This window comes from Callionymus lyra, chromosome 11 (genome assembly GCF_982586985.1).
Source record: "Callionymus lyra chromosome 11, fCalLyr1.hap1.1, whole genome shotgun sequence".
Lineage (NCBI taxonomy): Eukaryota > Metazoa > Chordata > Actinopteri > Syngnathiformes > Callionymidae > Callionymus > Callionymus lyra.
Genome location: NC_141828.1, coordinates 12,283,692 through 12,289,691, shown reverse-complemented (window position 1 = coordinate 12,289,691; position 6,000 = coordinate 12,283,692).

Sequence of the window (6,000 nt, the reverse complement as noted above, 5' to 3'; positions counted from 1 at the left end):
GAGTGAAAATAAACATCTGTAGGTGAAAGTTTGTCGTTCCAGTTTTTTCTCCAGTTTTACTTGCGGGTGAGACGTTTCAAGAAAATAAACTGCTTTCACTTTCAGCTGAAATAGTTGCAGAATGTTCTGTTCATCTCTGCAAATAAGTATTAAAATAAGTTAATAAAATTTAATATTATTTGTATTATTGGGAATTTTTTTCCTGCATACATTTAATTGAGGCGTGTCTTCATCAACAAATGAATAAATAAAACGCTTAATAATTAATTAATATTGATTAATCACGTTTAATATTTGACTGATTTTAAGGCAAGCGATTTAAACAAGCGGGAAGGGAGCTTTTTAAACTTTTAATTTCAAGTGCAATCTCATTCCTGATGGCCATTTATCGAATATCCTTTCCCGGCGAAACGAAACCAGAAGCTGACAAACTGATGATATAACAATTAACATTTATATATATCAGAATAAAAAAATAAAAAAAGTTTTTATATTTAAATCAGTCACGTAGAAACTGAAAGAAAAGTGTTTTTATTCTCTATTTTGACACTAATTTAGTTGAAAATGGATACTATAGTAGAACAACTTTACTGTCATCACATTTTCTTGCATGAGAGAATTCAACATTGCTTCAGTTTGTACATCCCACGAAAACTTTCTGCAGACCACGTCAAATAATTTTTGGTCCCTCATGAGCTTCAAGGTCAAGTCTACGACTGTTGTGCTTCAGGTGTCGTGACTGAGCGTCGCAGACTCAGGAGCGAGACGATGAAGGTGTTGAGAGCCTCGGCGGTAATGACTGGCTGATGACATCAGGACACAGAGCAGAGGCTTTTGCTGGGCCCGGAGGTGAAAGGTCAGACAGCCCATTCACTGACCCTGTGATTTATTCTCAGGGGCCCCTCCATCTGTAAACACAATAAAAGCTGTGTGTGCGGAGAATGAGTGGCTTTCTCCGAGGTGGGCGAGAGCCCGAGAGCTCGTGGTTTGTTTCTTCAGACCTTCTAGGAGTTACTTCATCATTGTCCGACCGACGTCAGAAGCACGAGATTCAAATGTCGACGAGACTTCAACACCTGCGAGAGAAGTACGGCAACACAAACGCTCACTTGTGCGACAAACAAACACTTGGATTCAGTCGCACATTTATAGATTTTGTAATGTTTGTAGTCCTGGTCATATGTGTGAACAAAAAAATTAATAGCAAATATTTCTTATGTGTTAATTCTTACTTTTGCCATTTGATTAAAAATGTATTTATTGTGAATTACTTTAAATGTTTTATTCATGTTAAGTATTTAAGAAAAAAAACGTGACCCAGACCGCCCTGTGTGTCTCAACACGACGGCAATATTACTGAACAATGCAATAGCAGGAATGTCAGCAGAAGACTTCTAAAGCAAATTGAAAATGAGAAATTTCAACATTATATTTTCTTTGTTTATTCGTAAAAAGAAACAAAAACGGTGTGTGTACATTGCGTGTTCATAGCAAAAAACAAACAAACAACAATTAAAAAAGCTGTATAAATAAAAACAACACTAAATAATACAAAAATGATTTAAAAAAATATATATATATATATATATATATATATATATAGTGTTTCATATAAATATATATATATATAAAACAATATATAATAAGTTAAAAATACTAAAAAATAATAATAATAATTATAATAATAAAGAAAATATTTTTTTTTACAAACAATAAACATAACCAAACATACTGAAGTACAGAAGTGGGAAGAAGGAGTTATAAACATTACATTGTTATTGTTTTTTTATTTTTATTTAAAGGTTCTTTATAGAAAAAGTAAAAATATGTTTTTATACTTATTGGGTCCTTCTTAAAGAAGTAAAGCTATAAAAAACTTCAAGAAGTAAAAACACAGTTGAATAAAACTACAATCCTTGAGCAACTTTGCACCGCCTTCTGAAATGACACGACAACATCAGGCCAGATCCAGCCCTCGAGCCTGCGGTCGACTAATGGAGCTTAAAAAAAGCTTCATTTAAACACCAACATTCACTTCCTGGTTGAATATTTTTCCACACGTCCGAATCTGTTACTCATTAAACACTCAAACTTCAGGTTCCAGTTAACGACCCGCTCTTGTTTGGATGATACACACTTTCCTACACGCGCTTATGTCGCACTCTTGATGCGGGTCGTGTGATTTAATACGAATAAAAACCTCCTGTAGCCCTCCTGATAGAAGCGAGCCCCCCCTCGACGCCCCTCATTCAGACCCTGTGAGTCGTCAGTGATGCTCAGTTGTGAAGCTCCAGAGTAATAGTTAACCTGACTTCCTGTTGCTGCAGGCAAACTGTCGGGATCCCCGCAGTCAGCATTAATATCTAACCTCCTCCAGGAAAGCAAGTGATGCATGAATCCAATACTGTGAGCGTCTTCGTCGATGACGCGCGAGTGTGTAGCGGCTCGTGTCACTGCTGCAGTGTAATAACAGTGTAATAACAGTGTCGTTACTGAAGAGACGTTCGTCTGTAAAAACATGTTTCGTGTAAAATATACATCTGAAGACCACTAGGATGTGTTGAGGACATTCTACAGTTTAAAGGTAAGGTAAGGTAAAACTTTATTGATCCCTCAGGAGGTCTCCTTTGGAAAATAGTTTTTTTTCCAATAGCAAATACATACAGCATTTTTTATAAAAAAAATCAAAATAAATCAAAATAAAATAAAAGAGAAAGAACACAATTACACAATACACACGATAGTATCGTCGCGTTAAAGGCTACATTTAGAACTCAAGAAAAAAAAGAAATATTAAACCATATAAAGTAAGGTAAAAGGTAAGGTAAAACTTTATTGAAATAGTTTTTTTCCAATAGCCACAGAAAATACAGCAATTTTTCATAAAAAAATAAATCAAAATAAAATAATAAGAAGAACATAAAGAGAAAGAACAAATGACACAATCTAAGTCTAAAGATAAAGACAAAGAACATAGATCAAATAAAAACAACAAAGACAAAGGATACAAAGACTAACATAGAACAGAACATCCAGATACTTTCACTCCACTCCTGCCCCCGAACTCAGAATTGTACAATTTAATAGCCCGAGGAATGAATGAGTCCTTGAGTCTATTTGTTTTGCACCTGGGTAGGAGCATTCATGCGCTCATTCTGCTTCTCTGCTCACTGATGACAGTGTTCAGAGGATGACTGTCATCATCCGTGATGGACAGTAGTTTGTTCAATGATCTCCTCTCAGCAACTGTCACCAGTGAGTCCAGCTTCATGCCAACAACAGAGCATCGAAACACATACTTTGTCCTTCTTTAAAACTTAAAATCCTCCTTTTTTCTGTGACAACAACTGCAATTGTTTAGTGCGATAATATCAACATGGTTGGAATGTCAGCTGTTTTTTTGGATTTGAATGAAATTTGACGAAACTCTATGAGCCAAGTTTCATACTAAGATCTCGCCGACCACGGAATATTTACGTGGCGTCGATATCGTCAAATTCAGCCTCTGTTGATGACATCACAAAATTATCAAAAACAAGAAATAATGAGGAGAATTTGGGGTGTTCGCTGGTACAGGTCCGGTTTCTAGTGTCACATTTTCTGTGGGAATCGTTTCTGTGGCTCAATTGCTTGATGTTTCCAGTCGATCACATGAATACCAGCATACCTCCAATCATGTTTCTCGACGTCATCATCAGAACATCTTCCACTCACACCAGTTCTTGACGTACTTGAACATTTTGCTTTAGAAAAATGAAATGATTTTATAAAGGTGTCGACAGAAGAACAGACCGTTCGTTGCATCATAGTGATGTGTCAAACTCAATCATACAAGGGGCCGAATTCTTTTAGCAAAAAAAGTTGCAGGTCCAAATAAAATGAATATTTACCAAACCTTCTATTTAAAAAGGCATAATAGGATGATGTCTTTTCAGTCGTGGAGGCTCAGTCTATCTTACCTATTGACTATTCCACTCTATCTTAGCTTTTTAAATATTCATGCGGCCCTCAAGATGATCTTGAGCTTATATTCTATGCATTTGTTTCTTCTCATTTAGACTATTGTAATAGTTTATTTTCATGTCCAAACAATAAGGAGCTGTCTCGCCTGCAGTTAATACAAAACTCTTCAGTGGGAATTCTAAACTGCTCTAGTAGAAGAACTCACATTTCCCCGATCCTTAAAACTCTGCCTGTTTCTTTCAGGATCAATTTAAAAATTCTGGTTCTTACTTTCAGATCTATTCATGGTCAGGCTCCTCCTTACATCAGTGATCTGATCCAGCCTTACACCCCAGCCCGGGCTCTGAGATCTGTGGATCAGAATCTACTGATGGTTCCTGAACACGCTTCAGGACCAGAGGAGAGAAATCCTTCCAGACTGTTGCTCCTAAGCTTTGGAATGATCTTCCTCTCTCTCTGTGTTTGATGATCTACTGACTCCTTCAAGAAACATCTTAAGACCTTTTTATTTGTTCAGGCTTTTCCTTGATTTTCTGGGACACCTGCGTTTGTCTTATGTGTCCTGGCCTTTTAAAGTTATTACATTTTTAGGCATTTTTAAATATGTATTGTTTTCGATTGTTCGAGCTCCTTTTGACCCTGGTCTAGAAAGGCTCTTTACAAGTAACTATTACTTACTTACTTACATATCTAGACTCCAGAGATGAGCTTTAGGAACATGAGTCAGTTTTCAGAAATCATCACTGACTTTTTAAAAGCAATTGCAACCGATAGTTCTTAACCTTTCGTCGCTTCTATCCTGTTTTCATTTCCCTCCCTTGACCCCGATATCACCAGCATTCGGTTGCGTAACCGCCGGAGAAGTTAACTCTTGCAGTGGAATAACAAACTAAGGTTGCTGACGTCCTGACTCTCCAAGAATGAGTCATTGGTAGAAGGGCTGCAATGACCTGTTCTCGGAACCTAATGGGCTGTGAAATGTGTTTTTGTACCCACGCTCGCATGTTCTTTTAACCCACAAAATAAAATAAGAACCAGGCAAAAGGGAGGATGAGTGGAAAGGAAATGAGATAAAAGAAAGAGGATGTGGAGGCTCAGCTTGTTCTTTTTTTTTCATATTAAGTTTTAAAGTTCAGTGTTGCTTAGTGTTACTTTCCTCTAATTCAGTTGATCCCTAATCACTGGCCCACGATGTTGCCGTGAAGCGTCTGAAAAGTGTCACGATAAGTCCTTTTAAGTGGCTCGCAGGAGCTTAAAATCGAACTAAATAATAATTGAATGGGTACCTCAAAGTAGTGATGGTCCTATGAAGCTTCATGAAACAGTGTCATTATTGTCAGAGTCCAATAGATGGCGGTCTCTGTACTATTTTCCTTTGTTTTGAACTGTTCTAATGAAACATCACATCATTTTTAAGCTGATGGCTCCACCTACTGACCTCTAAACAACATGACACTGTTTCATGAAGCTTCATTAGACCTTCACTACAAATAATTTCACCCCATGTTGATATTGTCACCCATAATAAGCTTTACGACCCTTTCACTGTATCAACCCTTGTGCTATATCTGGGTCAAGGTGACCCGGAGGCCTGAAAATAAATGTGTGAAATATGTATTTCCGGAAGCCAGGGAGACAACACAAGGAATACCACAAACACATTTGTTTTTGGGCCTTCGGGTCAACTAGACCCAGAGATAACACAAGGGTTAAAGTAGCTCTTATGATGTCAAAGAAAAATGATTATGTTTTTATTACTTATTTGCATTATTTATTACCACTTCAACTGTAAATAGGACCAAAGGAATTTTTGTTCTCGTTTTTCTCTTCTCTTTGTTTGTGAGTAATTATTCCAGTTAAAAAAAAGATTAAATTAGATATCAAAATAATATTTTACATAAGATAAAAAACGTTATATAAAGTTATATAAAAACACTTAATTTTTCCATCTCGTCCCATCATATTCAAGATTTTTGCTTCTTTATCTTTTTTTTTCTAAATGACTTATACAAAGTATAAAATGTGGCCCCTGGTCTA